At 40.3% G+C, this 22,069-nt stretch overlaps 19 non-coding genes across 19 annotated transcripts; all 19 read right to left on the bottom strand.

Moving 5' to 3' along the window:
• Positions 1–357: 357 nt before the first annotated feature.
• TRNAH-GUG (transfer RNA histidin (anticodon GUG)) lies at positions 358–429 on the bottom strand. Its single transcript has one exon. It is a non-coding gene; the product is annotated as a tRNA-His (tRNA).
• Positions 430–437: 8 nt separating this feature from the next.
• TRNAR-ACG (transfer RNA arginine (anticodon ACG)) lies at positions 438–510 on the bottom strand. Its single transcript has one exon. It is a non-coding gene; the product is annotated as a tRNA-Arg (tRNA).
• Positions 511–2,035: 1,525 nt separating this feature from the next.
• TRNAH-GUG (transfer RNA histidin (anticodon GUG)) lies at positions 2,036–2,107 on the bottom strand. Its single transcript has one exon. It is a non-coding gene; the product is annotated as a tRNA-His (tRNA).
• Positions 2,108–2,610: 503 nt separating this feature from the next.
• On the bottom strand, positions 2,611–2,682 carry TRNAH-GUG (transfer RNA histidin (anticodon GUG)). Its single transcript has one exon. It is a non-coding gene; the product is annotated as a tRNA-His (tRNA).
• Positions 2,683–2,690: 8 nt separating this feature from the next.
• Positions 2,691–2,763, bottom strand: TRNAR-ACG (transfer RNA arginine (anticodon ACG)). Its single transcript has one exon. It is a non-coding gene; the product is annotated as a tRNA-Arg (tRNA).
• Positions 2,764–4,980: 2,217 nt separating this feature from the next.
• Positions 4,981–5,053, bottom strand: TRNAR-ACG (transfer RNA arginine (anticodon ACG)). Its single transcript has one exon. It is a non-coding gene; the product is annotated as a tRNA-Arg (tRNA).
• A 502-nt stretch (positions 5,054–5,555) lies between these two features.
• On the bottom strand, positions 5,556–5,628 carry TRNAC-ACA (transfer RNA cysteine (anticodon ACA)). Its single transcript has one exon. It is a non-coding gene; the product is annotated as a tRNA-Cys (tRNA).
• Positions 5,629–7,765: 2,137 nt separating this feature from the next.
• On the bottom strand, positions 7,766–7,837 carry TRNAH-GUG (transfer RNA histidin (anticodon GUG)). Its single transcript has one exon. It is a non-coding gene; the product is annotated as a tRNA-His (tRNA).
• An 8-nt stretch (positions 7,838–7,845) lies between these two features.
• TRNAR-ACG (transfer RNA arginine (anticodon ACG)) lies at positions 7,846–7,918 on the bottom strand. The gene has a single exon. It is a non-coding gene; the product is annotated as a tRNA-Arg (tRNA).
• Positions 7,919–9,480: 1,562 nt separating this feature from the next.
• On the bottom strand, positions 9,481–9,552 carry TRNAH-GUG (transfer RNA histidin (anticodon GUG)). Its single transcript has one exon. It is a non-coding gene; the product is annotated as a tRNA-His (tRNA).
• An 8-nt stretch (positions 9,553–9,560) lies between these two features.
• Positions 9,561–9,633, bottom strand: TRNAR-ACG (transfer RNA arginine (anticodon ACG)). Its single transcript has one exon. It is a non-coding gene; the product is annotated as a tRNA-Arg (tRNA).
• A 987-nt stretch (positions 9,634–10,620) lies between these two features.
• Positions 10,621–10,692, bottom strand: TRNAH-GUG (transfer RNA histidin (anticodon GUG)). The gene has a single exon. It is a non-coding gene; the product is annotated as a tRNA-His (tRNA).
• A 3,356-nt stretch (positions 10,693–14,048) lies between these two features.
• Positions 14,049–14,120, bottom strand: TRNAH-GUG (transfer RNA histidin (anticodon GUG)). The gene has a single exon. It is a non-coding gene; the product is annotated as a tRNA-His (tRNA).
• Positions 14,121–14,623: 503 nt separating this feature from the next.
• Positions 14,624–14,695, bottom strand: TRNAH-GUG (transfer RNA histidin (anticodon GUG)). Its single transcript has one exon. It is a non-coding gene; the product is annotated as a tRNA-His (tRNA).
• Positions 14,696–15,772: 1,077 nt separating this feature from the next.
• TRNAH-GUG (transfer RNA histidin (anticodon GUG)) lies at positions 15,773–15,844 on the bottom strand. Its single transcript has one exon. It is a non-coding gene; the product is annotated as a tRNA-His (tRNA).
• Positions 15,845–16,427: 583 nt separating this feature from the next.
• TRNAR-ACG (transfer RNA arginine (anticodon ACG)) lies at positions 16,428–16,500 on the bottom strand. The gene has a single exon. It is a non-coding gene; the product is annotated as a tRNA-Arg (tRNA).
• Positions 16,501–18,068: 1,568 nt separating this feature from the next.
• TRNAH-GUG (transfer RNA histidin (anticodon GUG)) lies at positions 18,069–18,140 on the bottom strand. Its single transcript has one exon. It is a non-coding gene; the product is annotated as a tRNA-His (tRNA).
• Positions 18,141–18,643: 503 nt separating this feature from the next.
• TRNAH-GUG (transfer RNA histidin (anticodon GUG)) lies at positions 18,644–18,715 on the bottom strand. Its single transcript has one exon. It is a non-coding gene; the product is annotated as a tRNA-His (tRNA).
• Positions 18,716–20,939: 2,224 nt separating this feature from the next.
• On the bottom strand, positions 20,940–21,011 carry TRNAH-GUG (transfer RNA histidin (anticodon GUG)). Its single transcript has one exon. It is a non-coding gene; the product is annotated as a tRNA-His (tRNA).
• Positions 21,012–22,069: the final 1,058 nt, after the last annotated feature.

The raw sequence follows: 22,069 nt of genomic DNA, 5'->3' as shown, positions 1-22,069 counted from the left end.
GGCTCTATGGTTATTTCAGCATATGTCACATTTTGGTAGCTGAACGAACAGTTGCTGCAGGGCTCCTTTCCCATAAATATCTCAATTTCAAGGTTCTTTGTGATTTCCAAAAGATCTTTAAAGTTTGTGATAAACATGCTCAGACAGAGTCCAAATAATCTAATTTCTTGATGTCAGGAATTTCTGTCAAGTTCCCTGTCTTTCAAGAGATTTTCTCACAACTGAAGTTTCAAAACATGTATAGATACTTTGGCAACTAGCATTATAGCGAAAAATTGCAAGCAAGTACAAAGATTCAGCATACTTTCTAAAATTCTGCTAACATTGAAAAGTTGTGACAGAGAAACAAAAGTAGCATGCCGTGACCCGGATTCGAACCGGGGTTGCTGCGGCCACAACGCAGAGTACTAACCACTATACGATCACGGCAACTTTTCCGAGCCAGGTAGGAGTCGAACCTACAATCTTCTGATCCGTAGTCAGACGCGTTATCCATTGCGCCACTGGCCCAACTGTTGCTGTATTTGATGGACTCTTTCACCACAAATTGAGAGCTGATCGAAGCCTTGCTACAGGGCTCTATGGTTATTTCAGCATATGTCACATTTTGGTAGCTGAACGAACAGTTGCTGCAGGGCTCCTTTCCCATAAATATCTCAATTTCAAGGTTCTTTATGATTTCCAAAAGATCTTTTAAGTTTGTGATGAACATGCTCAGACAGAGTCCAAATAATCTAATTTCTTGATGTCAGGAATTTCTGTCAAGTTCCCTGTCTTTCAAGAGATTTTCTCACAACTGAAGTTTCAAAACATGTATAGATACTTTGGCAACTAGCATTATAGAGAAAAATTGCAAGCAAGTACAAAGATTCAGCATACTTTCTAAAATTCTGCTAACATTGAAAAGTTGTGACAGAGAACCAAAAGTAACATGCTGTGACCCGGATTCGAACCGGGGTTGCTGCAGCCACAACGCAGAGTACTAACCACTATACGATCACGGCAACTTTTCCGAGCCAGGTAGGAGTCGCACCTACAATCTTCTGATCTGTAGTCAGACGCATTATCCATTGCGCCACTGGCCCAACTGTTGCTGTATTTGATGGACTCTTTCACCACAAATTGAGAGCTGATCGAAGCCTTGCTACAGGGCTCTATGGTTATTTCAGCATATGTCACATTTTGGTAGCTGAACGAACAGTTGCTGCAGGGCTCCTTTCCCATAAATATCTCAATTTCAAGGTTCTTTATGATTTCCAAAAGATCTTTTAAGTTTGTGATGAACATGCTCAGACAGAGTCCAAATAATCTAATTTCTTGATTTCAGGAATTTCTGTCAAGTTCAAAACATGTATAGATACTTTGGCAACTAGCATTATAGCGAAAAATTGCAAGCAAGTACAAAGATTCAGCATACTTTCTAAAATTCTGCTAACATTGAAAAGTTGTGACAGAGAAACAAACCGTGACCTGGATTGAACCGGGGTTGCTGCGGCCACAACACAGAGTACTAACCACCACACGATCACTGCAATTTTTCCAAACCAGGTAGGAGTCGAACCTACAATCTTCTGATCTGTAGTCAGATGCGTTATCCATTGCGCCACTGGCACAACTGTTGTTGTATTTGATGGACTCTTTCACCACAAATTGAGAGCTGATCGAAGCCTTGCTACAGGGCTCTATGGTTATTTCAGCATATGTCACATTTTGGTAGCTGAACCAACAGTTGCTGCAGGGCTCCTTTCCCATAAATATCTCAATTTCAAGGTTCTTTGTGATTTCCAAAAGATTTTTCAAGTTTGTGATGAACATGCTCAGACAGAATCCAAATAATCTAATTTCTTGATGTCAGGAATTTCTGTCAAGTTCCCAGTCTTTCAAGAGATTTTCTCACAACTTAAGTTTTAAAACATGTATAGATACTTTGGCAACTAGCATTATAGCGAAAAATTGCAAGCAAGTACAAAGATTCAGCATACTTTCTAAAATTCTGCTAACATTGAAAAGTTGTGACAGAGAAACAAAACTAACATGCCGTGACCCGGATTCGAACCGGGGTTGCTGCGGCCACAACGCAGAGTACTAACCACTATACGATCACGGCAACTTTTCCAAGCCAGGTAGGAGTCGCACCTACAATCTTCTGATCTGTAGTCAGACGCATTATCCATTGCGCCACTGGCACAACTGTTCTTGTATTTGATGGACTCTTTCACCACAAATTGAGAGCTGATCGAAGCCTTGCTACAGGGCTCTATGGTTATTTCAGCATATGTCACATTTTGGTAGCTGAACGAACAGTTGCTGCAGGGCTCCTTTCCAATAAATATCTCAATTTCAAGGTTCTTTGTGATTTCCAAAAGATCTTTCAAGTTTGTGATGAACATGCTCAGACAGAATCCAAATAATCTAATTTCTTGATGTCAGTAATTTCTGTCAAGTTACCCGTCTTTCAAGAGATTTTCTCACAACTGAAGTTTCAAAACATGTATAGATACTTTGGCAACTAGCATTATAGCGAAAAATTGCAAGCAAGTACAAAGATTCAGCATACTTTCTAAAATTCTGCTAACATTGAAAAGTTGTGACAGAGAAACAAAAGTAACATGCCGTGACCCGGATTCGAACCGGGGTTGCTGCGGCCACAACGCAGAGTACTAACCACTATACGATCACGGCAACTTTTCCGAGCCAGTTAGGAGTCGAACCTACAATCTTCTGATCCGTAGTCAGACGCGTTATCCATTGCGCCACTGGCCCAACTGTTGCTGTATTTGATGGACTCTTTCACCACAAATTGAGAGCTGATCGAAGCCTTGCTACAGGGCTCTATGGTTATTTCAGCATATGTCACATTTTGGTAGCTGAACGAACAGTTGCTGCAGGGCTCCTTTCCCATAAATATCTTAATTTCAAGGTTCTTTATGATTTCCAAAAGATCTTTTAAGTTTGTGATGAACATGCTCAGACAGAGTCCAAATAATCTAATTTCTTGATGTCAGGAATTTCTGTCAAGTTCCCTGTCTTTCAAGAGATTTTCTCACAACTGAAGTTTCAAAACATGTATAGATACTTTGGCAACTAGCATTATAGCGAAAAATTGCAAGCAAGTACAAAGATTCAGCATACTTTCTAAAATTCTGCTAACATTGAAAAGTTGTGACAGAGAAACAAACCGTGACCTGGATTGAACCGGGGTTGCTGCGGCCATAACACAGAGTACTAACCACCACACGATCACTGCAATTTTTCCAAACCAGGTAGGAGTCGAACCTACAATCTTCTGATCTGTAGTCAGATGCGTTATCCATTGCGCCACTGGCACAACTGTTGTTGTATTTGATGGACTCTTTCACCACAAATTGAGAGCTGATCGAAGCCTTGCTACAGGGCTCTATGGTTATTTCAGCATATGTCACATTTTGGTAGCTGAACCAACAGTTGCTGCAGGGCTCCTTTCCCATAAATATCTCAATTTCAAGGTTCTTTGTGATTTCCAAAAGATCTTTCAAGTTTGTGATGAACATGCTCAGACAGAATCCAAATAATCTAATTTCTTGATGTCAGGAATTTCTGTCAAGTTCCCAGTCTTTCAAGAGATTTTCTCACAACTTAAGTTTTAAAACATGTATAGATACTTTGGCAACTAGCATTATAGCAAAAAATTGCAAGCAAGTACAAAGATTCAGCATACTTTCTAAAATTCTGCTAACATTGAAAAGTTGTGACAGAGAAACAAAAGTAACATGCCGTGACCCGGATTCAAACCTGGGTTGCTGCGGCCACAACACAGAGTACTAACCACCACACGATCACTGCAATTTTTCCAAACCAGGTAGGAGTCGAACCTACAATCTTCTGATCTGTAGTCAGATGCGTTATCCATTGCGCCACTGGCACAACTGTTGTTGTATTTGATGGACTCTTTCACCACAAATTGAGAGCTGATCGAAGCCTTGCTACAGGGCTCTATGGTTATTTCAGCATATGTCACATTTTGGTAGCTGAACGAACAGTTGCTGCAGGGCTCCTTTCCCATAAATATCTCAATTTCAAGGTTCTTTGTGATTTCCAAAAGATTTTTCAAGTTTGTGATGAACATGCTCAGACAGAATCCAAATAATCTAATTTCTTGATGTCAGGAATTTCTGTCAAGTTCCCAGTCTTTCAAGAGATTTTCTCACAACTTAAGTTTTAAAACATGTATAGATACTTTGGCAACTAGCATTATAGCGAAAAATTGCAAGCAAGTACAAAGATTCAGCATACTTTCTAAAATTCTGCTAACATTGAAAAGTTGTGACAGAGAAACAAAACTAACATGCCGTGACCCGGATTCGAAACGGGGTTGCTGCGGCCACAACGCAGAGTACTAACCACTATACGATCACGGCAACTTTTCCAAGCCAGGTAGGAGTCGCACCTACAATCTTCTGATCTGTAGTCAGATGCGTTATCCATTGCGCCACTGGCACAACTGTTTTTGTATTTGATGGACTCTTTCACCACAAATTGAGAGCTGATCGAAGCCTTGCTACAGGGCTCTATGGTTATTTCAGCATATGTCACATTTTGGTAGCTGAACGAACAGTTGCTGCAGGGCTCCTTTCCCATAAATATCTCAATTTCAAGGTTCTTTGTGATTTCCAAAAGATCTTTTAAGTTTGTGATGAACATGCTCAGACAGAGTCCAAATAATCTAATTTCTTGATGTCAGGAATTTCTGTCAAGTTACCTGTCTTTCAAGAGATTTTCTCACAACTGAAGTTTCAAAACATGTATAGATACTTTGGCAACTAGCATTATAGCGAAAAATTGCAAGCAAGTACAAAGATTCAGCATACTTTCTAAAATTCTGCTAACATTGAAAAGTTGTGACAGAGAAACAAAAGTAACATGCCGTGACCCGGATTCGTACCGGGGTTGCTGCGGCCACAACGCAGAGTACTAACCACTATACGATCACGGCAACTTTTCCGAGCCAGGTAGGAGTCGAACCTACAATCTTCTGATCCGTAGTCAGACGCGTTATCCATTGCGCCACTGGCCCAACTGTTGCTGTATTTGATGGACTCTTTCACCACAAATTGACAGCTGATCGAAGCCTTGCTACAGGGCTCTATGGTTATTTCAGCATATGTCACATTTTGGTAGCTGAACGAACAGTTGCTGCAGGGCTCCTTTCCCATAAATATCTCAATTTCAAGGTTCTTTGTGATTTCCAAAAGATCTTTTAAGTTTGTGATGAACATGCTCAGACAGAGTCCAAATAATCTAATTTCTTGATGTCAGGAATTTCTGTCAAGTTACCTGTCTTTCAAGAGATTTTCTCACAACTGAAGTTTCAAAACATGTATAGATACTTTGGCAACTAGCATTATAGCGAAAAATTGCAAGCAAGTACAAAGATTCAGCATACTTTCTAAAATTCTGCTAACATTGAAAAGTTGTGACAGAGAAACAAAAGTAACATGCCGTGACCCGGATTCGTACCGGGGTTGCTGCGGCCACAACGCAGAGTACTAACCACTATACGATCACGGCAACTTTTCCGAGCCAGGTAGGAGTCGAACCTACAATCTTCTGATCTGTAGTCAGACGCGTTATCCATTGCGCCACTGGCCCAACTGTTGCTGTATTTGATGGACTCTTTCACCACAAATTGAGAGCTGATCGAAGCCTTGCTACAGGGCTCTATGGTTATTTCAGCATATGTCACATTTTGGTAGCTGAACGAACAGTTGCTGCAGGGCTCCTTTCCCATAAATATCTTAATTTCAAGGTTCTTTATGATTTCCAAAAGATCTTTTAAGTTTGTGATGAACATGCTCAGACAGAGTCCAAATAATCTAATTTCTTGATGTCAGGAATTTCTGTCAAGTTCCCTGTCTTTCAAGAGATTTTCTCACAACTGAAGTTTCAAAACATGTATAGATACTTTGGCAACTAGCATTATAGCGAAAAATTGCAAGCAAGTACAAAGATTCAGCATACTTTCTAAAATTCTGCTAACATTGAAAAGTTGTGACAGAGAAACAAACCGTGACCTGGATTGAACCGGGGTTGCTGCGGCCATAACACAGAGTACTAACCACCACACGATCACTGCAATTTTTCCAAACCAGGTAGGAGTCGAACCTACAATCTTCTGATCTGTAGTCAGATGCGTTATCCATTGCGCCACTGGCACAACTGTTGTTGTATTTGATGGACTCTTTCACCACAAATTGAGAGCTGATCGAAGCCTTGCTACAGGGCTCTATGGTTATTTCAGCATATGTCACATTTTGGTAGCTGAACCAACAGTTGCTGCAGGGCTCCTTTCCCATAAATATCTCAATTTCAAGGTTCTTTGTGATTTCCAAAAGATCTTTCAAGTTTGTGATGAACATGCTCAGACAGAATCCAAATAATCTAATTTCTTGATGTCAGGAATTTCTGTCAAGTTCCCAGTCTTTCAAGAGATTTTCTCACAACTTAAGTTTTAAAACATGTATAGATACTTTGGCAACTAGCATTATAGCAAAAAATTGCAAGCAAGTACAAAGATTCAGCATACTTTCTAAAATTCTGCTAACATTGAAAAGTTGTGACAGAGAAACAAAAGTAACATGCCGTGACCCGGATTCAAACCTGGGTTGCTGCGGCCACAACACAGAGTACTAACCACCACACGATCACTGCAATTTTTCCAAACCAGGTAGGAGTCGAACCTACAATCTTCTGATCTGTAGTCAGATGCGTTATCCATTGCGCCACTGGCACAACTGTTGTTGTATTTGATGGACTCTTTCACCACAAATTGAGAGCTGATCGAAGCCTTGCTACAGGGCTCTATGGTTATTTCAGCATATGTCACATTTTGGTAGCTGAACGAACAGTTGCTGCAGGGCTCCTTTCCCATAAATATCTCAATTTCAAGGTTCTTTGTGATTTCCAAAAGATTTTTCAAGTTTGTGATGAACATGCTCAGACAGAATCCAAATAATCTAATTTCTTGATGTCAGGAATTTCTGTCAAGTTCCCAGTCTTTCAAGAGATTTTCTCACAACTTAAGTTTTAAAACATGTATAGATACTTTGGCAACTAGCATTATAGCGAAAAATTGCAAGCAAGTACAAAGATTCAGCATACTTTCTAAAATTCTGCTAACATTGAAAAGTTGTGACAGAGAAACAAAACTAACATGCCGTGACCCGGATTCGAAACGGGGTTGCTGCGGCCACAACGCAGAGTACTAACCACTATACGATCACGGCAACTTTTCCAAGCCAGGTAGGAGTCGCACCTACAATCTTCTGATCTGTAGTCAGACGCATTATCCATTGCGCCACTGGCACAACTGTTCTTGTATTTGATGGACTCTTTCACCACAAATTGAGAGCTGATCGAAGCCTTGCTACAGGGCTCTATGGTTATTTCAGCATATGTCACATTTTGGTAGCTGAACGAACAGTTGCTGCAGGGCTCCTTTCCAATAAATATCTCAATTTCAAGGTTCTTTGTGATTTCCAAAAGATCTTTCAAGTTTGTGATGAACATGCTCAGACAGAATCCAAATAATCTAATTTCTTGATGTCAGTAATTTCTGTCAAGTTACCCGTCTTTCAAGAGATTTTCTCACAACTGAAGTTTCAAAACATGTATAAATACTTTGGCAACTAGCATTATAGCGAAAAATTGCAAGCAAGTACAAAGATTCAGCATACTTTCTAAAATTCTGCTAACATTGAAAAGTTGTGACAGAGAAACAAAAGTAACATGCCGTGACCCGGATTCGAACCGGGGTTGCTGCGGCCACAACGCAGAGTACTAACCACTATACGATCACGGCAACTTTTCCGAGCCAGGTAGGAGTCGAACCTACAATCTTCTGATCCGTAGTCAGACGCGTTATCCATTGCGCCACTGGCCCAACTGTTGCTGTATTTGATGGACTCTTTCACCACAAATGGAGAGCTGATCGAAGCCTTGCTACAGGGCTCTATGGTTATTTCAGCATATGTCACATTTTGGTAGCTGAACGAACAGTTGCTGCAGGGCTCCTTTCCCATAAATATCTTAATTTCAAGGTTCTTTATGATTTCCAAAAGATCTTTTAAGTTTGTGATGAACATGCTCAGACAGAGTCCAAATAATCTAATTTCTTGATGTCAGGAATTTCTGTCAAGTTCCCTGTCTTTCAAGAGATTTTCTCACAACTGAAGTTTCAAAACATGTATAGATACTTTGGCAACTAGCATTATAGCGAAAAATTGCAAGCAAGTACAAAGATTCAGCATACTTTCTAAAATTCTGCTAACATTGAAAAGTTGTGACAGAGAAACAAACCGTGACCTGGATTGAACCGGGGTTGCTGCGGCCATAACACAGAGTACTAACCACCACACGATCACTGCAATTTTTCCAAACCAGGTAGGAGTCGAACCTACAATCTTCTGATCTGTAGTCAGATGCGTTATCCATTGCGCCACTGGCACAACTGTTGTTGTATTTGATGGACTCTTTCACCACAAATTGAGAGCTGATCGAAGCCTTGCTACAGGGCTCTATGGTTATTTCAGCATATGTCACATTTTGGTAGCTGAACGAACAGTTGCTGCAGGGCTCCTTTCCCATAAATATCTCAATTTCAAGGTTCTTTGTGATTTCCAAAAGATTTTTCAAGTTTGTGATGAACATGCTCAGACAGAATCCAAATAATCTAATTTCTTGATGTCAGGAATTTCTGTCAAGTTCCCAGTCTTTCAAGAGATTTTCTCACAACTTAAGTTTTAAAACATGTATAGATACTTTGGCAACTAGCATTATAGCGAAAAATTGCAAGCAAGTACAAAGATTCAGCATACTTTCTAAAATTCTGCTAACATTGAAAAGTTGTGACAGAGAAACAAAACTAACATGCCGTGACCCGGATTCGAAACGGGGTTGCTGCGGCCACAACGCAGAGTACTAACCACTATACGATCACGGCAACTTTTCCAAGCCAGGTAGGAGTCGCACCTACAATCTTCTGATCTGTAGTCAGACGCGTTATCCATTGCGCCACTGGCACAACTGTTCTTATATTTGATGGACTCTTTCACCACAAATTGAGAGCTGATCGAAGCCTTGCTACAGGGCTCTATGGTTATTTCAGCATATGTCACATTTTGGTAGCTGAACGAACAGTTGCTGCAGGGCTCCTTTCCAATAAATATCTCAATTTCAAGGTTCTTTGTGATTTCCAAAAGATCTTTCAAGTTTGTGATGAACATGCTCAGACAGAATCCAAATAATCTAATTTCTTGATGTCAGGAATTTCTGTCAAGTTACCCGTCTTTCAAGAGATTTTCTCACAACTGAAGTTTCAAAACATGTATAGATACTTTGGCAACTAGCATTATAGCGAAAAATTGCAAGCAAGTACAAAGATTCAGCATACTTTCTAAAATTCTGCTAACATTGAAAAGTTGTGACAGAGAAACAAAAGTAACATGCCGTGACCCGGATTCGAACCGGGGTTGCTGCGGCCACAACGCAGAGTACTAACCACTATACGATCACGGCAACTTTTCCGAGCCAGGTAGGAGTCGAACCTACAATCTTCTGATCCGTAGTCAGACGCGTTATCCATTGCGCCACTGGCCCAACTGTTGCTGTATTTGATGGACTCTTTCACCACAAATTGAGAGCTGATCGAAGCCTTGCTACAGGGCTCTATGGTTATTTCAGCATATGTCACATTTTGGTAGCTGAACGAACAGTTGCTGCAGGGCTCCTTTCCCATAAATATCTCAATTTCAAGGTTCTTTATGATTTCCAAAAGATCTTTTAAGTTTGTGATGAACATGCTCAGACAGAGTCCAAATAATCTAATTTCTTGATGTCAGGAATTTCTGTCAAGTTCCCTGTCTTTCAAGAGATTTTCTCACAACTGAAGTTTCAAAACATGTATAGATACTTTGGCAACTAGCATTATAGCGAAAAATTGCAAGCAAGTACAAAGATTCAGCATACTTTCTAAAATTCTGCTAACATTGAAAAGTTGTGACAGAGAAACAAACCGTGACCTGGATTGAACCGGGGTTGCTGCGGCCACAACACAGAGTACTAACCACCACACGATCACTGCAATTTTTCCAAACCAGGTAGGAGTCGAACCTACAATCTTCTGATCTGTAGTCAGATGTGTTATCCATTGCGCCACTGGCACAACTGTTGTTGTATTTGATGGACTCTTTCACCACAAATTGAGAGCTGATCGAAGCCTTGCTACAGGGCTCTATGGTTATTTCAGCATATGTCACATTTTGGTAGCTGAACCAACAGTTGCTGCAGGGCTCCTTTCCCATAAATATCTCAATTTCAAGGTTCTTTGTGATTTCCAAAAGATCTTTAAAGTTTGTGATAAACATGCTCAGACAGAGTCCAAATAATCTAATTTCTTGATGTCAGGAATTTCTGTCAAGTTCCCTGTCTTTCAAGAGATTTTCTCACAACTGAAGTTTCAAAACATGTATAGATACTTTGGCAACTAGCATTATAGCGAAAAATTGCAAGCAAGTACAAAGATTCAGCATACTTTCTAAAATTCTGCTAACATTGAAAAGTTGTGACAGAGAAACAAAAGTAACATGCCGTGACCCGGATTCGAACCGGGGTTGCTGCGGCCACAACGCAGAGTACTAACCACTATACGATCACGGCAACTTTTCCAAGCCAGGTAGGAGTCGCACCTACAATCTTCTGATCTGTAGTCAGACGCGTTATCCATTGCGCCACTGGCACAACTGTTCTTGTATTTGATGGACTCTTTCACCACAAATTGAGAGCTGATCGAAGCCTTGCTACAGGGCTCTATGGTTATTTCAGCATATGTCACATTTTGGTAGCTGAACGAACAGTTGCTGCAGGGCTCCTTTCCAATAAATATCTCAATTTCAAGGTTCTTTGTGATTTCCAAAAGATCTTTCAAGTTTGTGATGAACATGCTCAGACAGAATCCAAATAATCTAATTTCTTGATGTCAGGAATTTCTGTCAAGTTACCCGTCTTTCAAGAGATTTTCTCACAACTGAAGTTTCAAAACATGTATAGATACTTTGGCAACTAGCATTATAGCGAAAAATTGCAAGCAAGTACAAAGATTCAGCATACTTTCTAAAATTCTGCTAACATTGAAAAGTTGTGACAGAGAAACAAACCGTGACCTGGATTGAACCGGGGTTGCTGCGGCCACAACACAGAGTACTAACCACCACACGATCACTGCAATTTTTCCAAACCAGGTAGGAGTCGAACCTACAATCTTCTGATCTGTAGTCAGATGCGTTATCCATTGCGCCACTGGCACAACTGTTGTTGTATTTGATGGACTCTTTCACCACAAATTGAGAGCTGATCGAAGCCTTGCTACAGGGCTCTATGGTTATTTCAGCATATGTCACATTTTGGTAGCTGAACGAACAGTTGCTGCAGGGCTCCTTTCCCATAAATATCTCAATTTCAAGGTTCTTTGTGATTTCCAAAAGATCTTTAAAGTTTGTGATAAACATGCTCAGACAGAGTCCAAATAATCTAATTTCTTAATGTCAGGAATTTCTGTCAAGTTACCTGTCTTTCAAGAGATTTTCTCACAACTGAAGTTTCAAAACATGTATAGATACTTTGGCAACTAGCATTATAGCGAAAAATTGCAAGCAAGTGCAAAGATTCAGCATACTTTCTAAAATTCTGCTAACATTGAAAAGTTGTGACAGAGAAACAAAAGTAACATGCCGTGACCCGGATTCGAACCGGGGTTGCTGCTGCCACAACGCAGAGTACAAACCACTATACGATCACGGCTACTTTTCCGATCCAGGTAGGAGTCAAACCTACAATCTTCTGATCTGTAGTCAGACGTGTTATCCATTGCGCCACTGGCCCAACTGTTGCTGTATTTGATGGACTCTTTCACCACAAATTGAGAGCTGATCGAAGCCTTGCTACAGGGCTCTATGGTTATTTCAGCATATGTCACATTTTGGTAGCTGAACGAACAGTTGCTGCAGGGCTCCTTTCCCATAAATATCTCAATTTCAAGGTTCTTTGTGATTTCCAAAAGATCTTTCAAGTTTGTGATGAACATGCTCAGACAGAGTCCAAATAATCTAATTTCTTGATGTCAGGAATTTCTGTCAAGTTCCCAGTCTTTCAAGAGATTTTCTCACAACTGAAGTTTCAAAACATGTATAGATACTTTGGCAACTAGCATTATAGCGAAAAATTGCAAGCAAGTACAAAGATTCAGCATACTTTCTAAAATTCTGCTAACATTGAAAAGTTGTGACAGAGAAACAAAAGTAACATGCCGTGACCCGGGGTTGCTGCGGCCACAACGCAGAGTACTAACCACCAAACGATCACTGCAATTTTTCCAAACCAGGTAGGAGTCAAACCTACAATCTTCTGATCTGTAGTCAGACACGTTATCCATTGCGCCACTGGCACAACTGTTGTTGTATTTGATGGACTCTTTCACCACAAATTGAGAGCTGATCGAAGCCTTGCTACAGGGCTCTATGGTTATTTCAGCATATGTCACATTTTGGTAGCTGAACCAACAGTTGCTGCAGGGCTCCTTTCCCATAAATATCTCAATTTCAAGGTTCTTTGTGATTTCCAAAAGATCTTTCAAGTTTGTGATGAACATGCTCAGACAGAATTCAAATAATCTAATTTCTTGATGTCAGGAATTTCTGTCAAGTTCCCAGTCTTTCAAGAGATTTTCTCACAACTTAAGTTTTAAAACATGTATAGATACTTTGGCAACTAGTATTATAGAGAAAAATTGCAAGCAAGTACAAAGATTCAGCATACTTTCTAAAATTCTGCTAACATTAAAAAGTTGTGACAGAGAAACAAAACTAACATACCGTGACCCGGATTCGAACCGGGGTTGCTGCGGGCACAACGCAGAGTACTAACCACTATACGATCACGGCAACTTTTCCAAGCCAGGTAGGAATCGAACCTACAATCTTCTGATCCGTAGTCAGACGCGTCATCCATTGCACCCCTGGCAGAACTGTTGCTGTATTTGATGGACTCTTTCACCACAAATTGAGAGCTGATCGAAGCCTTGCTACAGGGCTCTATGGTTATTTCAGCATATGTCACATTTTGGTAGCTGAAGGAACAGTTGCTGCAGGGCTCCTTTCCCATAAATATCTCAATTTCAAGGTTCTTTGTGATTTCCAAAAGATCTTTCAAGTTTGTGATGAACATGCTCAGACAGAATCCAAATAATCTAATTTCTTGATGTCAGGAATTTCTGTCAAGTTCCCAGTCTTTCAAGAGATTTTCTCACAACTTAAGTTTCAAAACATGTATAGATACTTTGGCAACTAGCATTATAGCGAAAAATTGCAAGCAAGTACAAAGATTCAGCATACTTTCTAAAATTCTGCTAACATTGAAAAATTGTGACAGAGAAACAAAAGTAACATGCCGTGACCCGGAATGAACCTGGGTTGCTGAGACCACAACGCAGAGTACTAACCACCATACGATCACTGTACTTTTTCCAAACCAGGTAGGAGTCAAACCTACAATCTTCTGATCCGTAGTCAGACACGTTATCCATTGCGCCACTGGCCCAACTGTTGTTGTATTTGATGGACTCTTTCACCACAAATTGAGAGCTGATCGAAGCCTTGCTACAGGGCTCTATGGTTATTTCAGCATATGTCACATTTTGGTAGCTGAACGAACAGTTGCTGCAGGGCTCCTTTCCCATAAATATCTCAATTTCAAGGTTCTTTGTGATTTCCAAAAGATCTTTCAAGTTTGTGATGAACATGCTCAGACAGAATCCAAATAATCTAATTTCTTGATGTCAGGAATTTCTGTCAAGTTACCTGTCTTTCAAGAGATTTTCTCACAACTGAGGTTTCAAAACATGTATAGATACTTTGGCAACTAGCATTATAGCGAAAAATTGCAAGCAAGTACAAAGATTCAGCATACTTTCTAAAATTCTGCTAACATTGAAAAGTTGTGACAGAGAAACAAAAGTAACATGCCGTGACCCGGATTCGAACCGGGGTTGCTGCGGCCACAACGCAGAGTACTAACCACTACACGATCACGGCAACTTTTCTGAGCCAGGTAGGAGTCGCACCTACAATCTTCTGATCTGTAGTCAGACGCGTTATTCATTGCGCCACTGGCACAACTGTTCTTGTATTTGATGGACTCTTTCACCACAAATTGAGAGCTGATCGAAGCCTTGCTACAGGGCTCTATGGTTATTTCAGCATATGTCACATTTTGGTAGCTGAAGGAACAGTTGCTGCAGGGCTCCTTTCCCATAAATATCTCAATTTCAAGATTCTTTGTGATTTCCAAAAGATCTTTCAAGTTTGAGATGAACATGCTCAGACAGAGTCCAAATAATTTAATTTGTTGATCTAAGGAATTTCTGTCAAGTTCCCAGTCTTTCAAGAGATTTTCTCACAACTGAAGTTTCAAAACATGTATAGATACTTTGGCAACTAGCATTATAGCGAAAAATTGCAAGCAAGTACAAAGATTCAGCATACTTTCTAAAATTCTGCTAACATTGAAAAGTTGTGACAGAGAAACAAAAGTAACATGCCGTGACCCGGATTCGAACCAGGGTTGCTGCGGCCACAACGCAGAGTACTAACCACTATACGATCACGGCAACTTTTCTGAGCCAGGTAGGAGTCGAACCTACAATCTACTGAATTGTAATCAGACGAGTTATCCATTGCGCCACTGGCACAACTGTTGCTGTATTTGATGGACTCTTTCACCACAAATTGAGAGCTGATCGAAGCCTTGCTACAGGGCTCTATGCTTATTTCAGCATATGTCACATTTTGGTAGCTGAACGAACAGTTGCTGCAGGGCTCCTTTCCCATAAATATCTCAATTTCAAGGTTCTTTGTGATTTCCAAAAGATCTTTCAAGTTTGTGATGAACATGCTCAGACAGAATCCAAATAATCTAATTTCTTGATGTCAGGAATTTCTGTCAAGTTACCTGTCTTTCAAGAGATTTTCTCACAACTGAAGTTTCAAAACATGTATAGATACTTTGGCAACTAGCATTATAGCGAAAAATTGCAAGCAAGTACAAAGATTCAGCATACTTTCTAAAATTCTGCTAACATTGAAAAGTTGTGACAGAGAAACAAAAGTAACATGTCGTGACCCGGATTGAACCAGGGTTGCTGCGGCCACAACGCAGAGTACTAACCACCATATGATCACTGCAATTTTTCCAAACCAGGTAGGAGTCAAACCTACAATCTTCTGATCCGTAGTCAGACGCGTTATCCATTGCGCCACTGGCACAACTGTTCTTGTATTTGATGGACTCTTTCACCACAAATTGAGAGCTGATCGATGCCTTGCTACAGGGCTCTATGGTTATTTCAGCATATGTCACATTTTGGTTGCTGAACCAACAGTTGCTGCAGGGCTCCTTTCCCATAAATATCTCAATTTCAAGGTTCTTTGTAATTTCCAAAAGATCTTTCAAGTTTGTGATGAACATGCTCAGATAGAATCCAAATAATCTAATTTCTTGATGTCAGGAATTTCTGTCAAGTTCCCAGTCTTTCAAGAGATTTTCTCACAACTTAAGTTTCAAAACATGTATAGATACTTTGGCAACTAGCATTATAGCGAAAAATTGCAAGCAAGTACAAAGATTCAGCATACTTTCTAAAATTCTGCTAACATTGAAAAGTTGTGACAGAGAAACAAAACTAACATGCCGTGACCCGGATTCGAACCGGGGTTGCTGCGGCCACAACGCAGAGTACTAACCACTATACGATCACGGCAACTTTTCCGAGCCAGGTAGGAGTTGCACCTACAATCTTCTGATCTGTAGTCAGACGCGTTATCCATTGCGCCACTGGCACAACTGTTGTTGTATTTGATGGACTCTTTCACCACAAATTGAGAGCTGATCGAAGCCTTGCTACAGGGCTCTATGGTTATTTCAGCATATGTCACATTTTGGTAGCTGAAGGAACAGTTGCTGCAGGGCACCTTTCCCATAAATATCTCAATTTCAAGATTCTTTGTGATTTCCAAAAGATCTTTCAAGTTTGTGATGAACATGCTCAGACAGAATCCAAATAATCTAATTTCTTGATGTCAGGAATTTCTGTCAAGTTACCTGTCTTTCAAGAGATTTTCTCAAAACTGAGGTTTCAAAACATGTATAGATACTTTGGCAACTAGCATTATAGCGAAAAATTGCAAGCAAGTACAAAGATTCAGCATACTTTCTAAAATTCTGCTAACATTGAAAAGTTGTGACAGAGAAACAAAAGTAACATGCCGTGACCCGGATTCGAACCGGGGTTGCTACGGCCACAACGCAGAGTACTAACCACTATACGATCACGGCAACTTTTCCGAGCCAGGTAGGAGTTGAACCTACAATCTTCTGATCCGTAGTCAGACGTGTTATCCATTGCGCCACTGGCCCAACTGTTGCTGTATTTGATGGACTCTTTCACCACAAATTGAGAGCTGATCGAAGCCTTGCTACAGGGCTCTATGGTTATTTCAGCATATGTCACATTTTGGTAGCTGAACGAACAGTTGCTGCAGGGCTCCTTTCCCATAAATATCTCAATTTCAAGGTTCTTTGTGATTTCCAAAAGATCTTTTAAGTTTATGATGAACATGCTCAGACAGAGTCCAAATAATCTAATTTCTTGATGTCAGGAATTTCTGTCAAGTTCCCTGTCTTTCAAGAGATTTTCTCACAACTGAAGTTTCAAAACATGTATAGATACTTTGGCAACTAGCATTATAGCGAAAAATTGCAAGCAAGTACAAAGATTCAGCATACTTTCTAAAATTCTGCTAACATTGAAAAGTTGTGACAGAGAAACAAAAGTAACATGCCGTGACCCGGATTGAACCAGGGTTGCTGCGGCCACAACGCAGAGTACTAACCACCATTCGATCACTGCAATTTTTCCAAACCAGGTAGGAGTCAAACCTACAATCTTCTGATCCGTAGGCAGATGCGTTATCTATTGCGCCACTGGCCCAACCGTTGCTGTACTTGATGGACTCTTTCACCACAAACTGAGCTGATCGAAGCCTTGCTACAGGGCTCTATGGTTATTTCAGCATATGTCACATTTTGGTAGCTGAACCAACAGTTGCTGCAGGGCTCCTTTCCCATAAATATCTCAATTTCAAGGTTCTTTGTGATTTCCAAAAGATCTTTCAAGTTTGTGATGAACATGCTCAGACAGAGTCCAAATAATCTAATTTCTTGATGTCAGGAATTTCTGTCAAGTTCCCTGTCTTTCAAGAGATTTTCTCACAACTGAAGTTTCAAAACATGTATAGATACTTTGGCAACTAGCATTATAGCGAAAAATTGCAAGCAAGTACAAAGATTCAGCATACTTTCTAAAATTCTGCTAACATTGAAAAATTGTGACAGAGAAACAAAAGTAACATGCCGTGACCCGGAATGAACCTGGGTTGCTGAGACCACAACGCAGAGTACTAACCACCATACGATCACTGTACTTTTTCCAAACCAGGTAGGAGTCAAACCTACAATCTTCTGATCCGTAGTCAGACACGTTATCCATTGCGCCACTGGCCCAACTGTTGTTGTATTTGATGGACTCTTTCACCACAAATTGAGAGCTGATCGAAGCCTTGCTACAGGGCTCTATGGTTATTTCAGCATATGTCACATTTTGGTAGCTGAACGAACAGTTGCTGCAGGGCTCCTTTCCCATAAATATCTCAATTTCAAGGTTCTTTGTGATTTCCAAAAGATCTTTCAAGTTTGTGATGAACATGCTCAGACAGAATCCAAATAATCTAATTTCTTGATGTCAGGAATTTCTGTCAAGTTACCTGTCTTTCAAGAGATTTTCTCACAACTGAGGTTTCAAAACATGTATAGATACTTTGGCAACTAGCATTATAGCGAAAAATTGCAAGCAAGTACAAAGATTCAGCATACTTTCTAAAATTCTGCTAACATTGAAAAGTTGTGACAGAGAAACAAAAGTAACATGCCGTGACCCGGATTCGAACCGGGGTTGCTGCGGCCACAACGCAGAGTACTAACCACTACACGATCACGGCAACTTTTCTGAGCCAGGTAGGAGTCGCACCTACAATCTTCTGATCTGTAGTCAGACGCGTTATTCATTGCGCCACTGGCACAACTGTTCTTGTATTTGATGGACTCTTTCACCACAAATTGAGAGCTGATCGAAGCCTTGCTACAGGGCTCTATGGTTATTTCAGCATATGTCACATTTTGGTAGCTGAAGGAACAGTTGCTGCAGGGCTCCTTTCCCATAAATATCTCAATTTCAAGATTCTTTGTGATTTCCAAAAGATCTTTCAAGTTTGAGATGAACATGCTCAGACAGAGTCCAAATAATTTAATTTGTTGATCTAAGGAATTTCTGTCAAGTTCCCAGTCTTTCAAGAGATTTTCTCACAACTGAAGTTTCAAAACATGTATAGATACTTTGGCAACTAGCATTATAGCGAAAAATTGCAAGCAAGTACAAAGATTCAGCATACTTTCTAAAATTCTGCTAACATTGAAAAGTTGTGACAGAGAAACAAAAGTAACATGCCGTGACCCGGATTCGAACCAGGGTTGCTGCGGCCACAACGCAGAGTACTAACCACTATACGATCACGGCAACTTTTCTGAGCCAGGTAGGAGTCGAACCTACAATCTACTGAATTGTAATCAGACGAGTTATCCATTGCGCCACTGGCACAACTGTTGCTGTATTTGATGGACTCTTTCACCACAAATTGAGAGCTGATCGAAGCCTTGCTACAGGGCTCTATGCTTATTTCAGCATATGTCACATTTTGGTAGCTGAACGAACAGTTGCTGCAGGGCTCCTTTCCCATAAATATCTCAATTTCAAGGTTCTTTGTGATTTCCAAAAGATCTTTCAAGTTTGTGATGAACATGCTCAGACAGAATCCAAATAATCTAATTTCTTGATGTCAGGAATTTCTGTCAAGTTACCTGTCTTTCAAGAGATTTTCTCACAACTGAAGTTTCAAAACATGTATAGATACTTTGGCAACTAGCATTATAGCGAAAAATTGCAAGCAAGTACAAAGATTCAGCATACTTTCTAAAATTCTGCTAACATTGAAAAGTTGTGACAGAGAAACAAAAGTAACATGTCGTGACCCGGATTGAACCAGGGTTGCTGCGGCCACAACGCAGAGTACTAACCACCATATGATCACTGCAATTTTTCCAAACCAGGTAGGAGTCAAACCTACAATCTTCTGATCCGTAGTCAGACGCGTTATCCATTGCGCCACTGGCACAACTGTTCTTGTATTTGATGGACTCTTTCACCACAAATTGAGAGCTGATCGATGCCTTGCTACAGGGCTCTATGGTTATTTCAGCATATGTCACATTTTGGTTGCTGAACCAACAGTTGCTGCAGGGCTCCTTTCCCATAAATATCTCAATTTCAAGGTTCTTTGTAATTTCCAAAAGATCTTTCAAGTTTGTGATGAACATGCTCAGATAGAATCCAAATAATCTAATTTCTTGATGTCAGGAATTTCTGTCAAGTTCCCAGTCTTTCAAGAGATTTTCTCACAACTTAAGTTTCAAAACATGTATAGATACTTTGGCAACTAGCATTATAGCGAAAAATTGCAAGCAAGTACAAAGATTCAGCATACTTTCTAAAATTCTGCTAACATTGAAAAGTTGTGACAGAGAAACAAAACTAACATGCCGTGACCCGGATTCGAACCGGGGTTGCTGCTGCCACAACGCAGAGTACTAACCACTATACGATCACAGCAACTTTTCCGATCCAGGTAGGAGTCAAACCTACAATCTTCTGATCCGTAGTAAGACGTGTTATCCATTGCGCCACTGGCACAACTGTTGCTGTATTTGATGGACTCTTTCACCACAAATTGAGAGCTGATCGAAGCCTTGCTACAGGACTCTATGGTTATTTCAGCATATGTCACATTTTGGTAGCTGAACGAACAGTTGCTGCAGGGCTCCTTTCCCATAAATATCTCAATTTCAAGGTTCTTTGTGATTTCCAAAAGATCTTTTAAGTTTATGATGAACATGCTCAGACAGAGTCCAAATAATCTAATTTCTTGATGTCAGGAATTTCTGTCAAGTTCCCTGTCTTTCAAGAGATTTTCTCACAACTTAAGTTTTAAAACATGTATAGATACTTTGGCAACTAGCATTATAGCGAAAAATTGCAAGCAAGTACAAAGATTCAGCATACTTTCTAAAATTCTGCTAACATTGAAAAGTTGTGACAGAGAAACAAAAGTAACATGCCGTGACCCGGATTGAACCAGGGTTGCTGCGGCCACAACGCAGAGTACTAACCACCATTCGATCACTGCAATTTTTCCAAACCAGGTAGGAGTCAAACCTACAATCTTCTGATCCGTAGGCAGATGCGTTATCTATTGCGCCACTGGCCCAACCGTTGCTGTATTTGATGGACTCTTTCACCACAAACTGAGCTGATCGAAGCCTTGCTACAGGGCTCTATGGTTATTTCAGCATATGTCACATTTTGGTAGCTGAACCAACAGTTGCTGCAGGGCTCCTTTCCCATAAATATCTCAATTTCAAGGTTCTTTGTGATTTCCAAAAGATCTTTCAAGTTTGTGATGAACATGCTCAGACAGAGTCCAAATAATCTAATTTCTTGATGTCAGGAATTTCTGTCAAGTTCCCTGTCTTTCAAGAGATTTTCTCACAACTGAAGTTTCAAAACATGTATAGATACTTTGGCAACTAGCATTATAGCGAAAAATTGCAAGCAGGTACAAAGATTCAGCATACTTTCTAAAATTCTGCTAACATTGAAAAGTTGTGACAGAGAAACAAAAGTAACATGCCGTGACCCGGATTCGAACCGGGGTTGCTGCGGCCACAACGCAGAGTACAAACCACTATACGATCACGGCAACTTTTCCGAGCCAGGTAGGAATCGAACCTACAATCTTCTGATCCGTAGTCAGACGCGTCATCCATTGCACCCCTGGCAGAACTGTTGCTGTATTTGATGGACTCTTTCACCACAAATTGAGAGCTGATCGAAGCCTTGCTACAGGGCTCTATGGTTATTTCAGCATATGTCACATTTTGGTAGCTGAAGGAACAGTTGCTGCAGGGCTCCTTTCCCATAAATATCTCAATTTCAAGGTTCTTTGTGATTTCCAAAAGATCTTTCAAGTTTGTGATGAACATGCTCAGACAGAATCCAAATAATCTAATTTCTTGATGTCAGGAATTTCTGTCAAGTTCCCAGTCTTTCAAGAGATTTTCTCACAACTTAAGTTTCAAAACATGTATAGATACTTTGGCAACTAGCATTATAGCGAAAAATTGCAAGCAAGTACAAAGATTCAGCATACTTTCTAAAATTCTGCTAACATTGAAAAATTGTGACAGAGAAACAAAAGTAACATGCCGTGACCCGGAATGAACCTGGGTTGCTGAGACCACAACGCAGAGTACTAACCACCATACGATCACTGTACTTTTTCCAAACCAGGTAGGAGTCAAACCTACAATCTTCTGATCCGTAGTCAGACACGTTATCCATTGCGCCACTGGCCCAACTGTTGTTGTATTTGATGGACTCTTTCACCACAAATTGAGAGCTGATCGAAGCCTTGCTACAGGGCTCTATGGTTATTTCAGCATATGTCACATTTTGGTAGCTGAACGAACAGTTGCTGCAGGGCTCCTTTCCCATAAATATCTCAATTTCAAGGTTCTTTGTGATTTCCAAAAGATCTTTCAAGTTTGTGATGAACATGCTCAGACAGAATCCAAATAATCTAATTTCTTGATGTCAGGAATTTCTGTCAAGTTACCTGTCTTTCAAGAGATTTTCTCACAACTGAGGTTTCAAAACATGTATAGATACTTTGGCAACTAGCATTATAGCGAAAAATTGCAAGCAAGTACAAAGATTCAGCATACTTTCTAAAATTCTGCTAACATTGAAAAGTTGTGA

The sequence above is a fragment of the Mixophyes fleayi genome, chromosome 4, assembly GCF_038048845.1.
Source record: "Mixophyes fleayi isolate aMixFle1 chromosome 4, aMixFle1.hap1, whole genome shotgun sequence".
Lineage (NCBI taxonomy): Eukaryota > Metazoa > Chordata > Amphibia > Anura > Limnodynastidae > Mixophyes > Mixophyes fleayi.
Note: the sequence above shows the minus strand (reverse complement) of the source record. Positions and strands in the feature narration are given on the sequence as shown.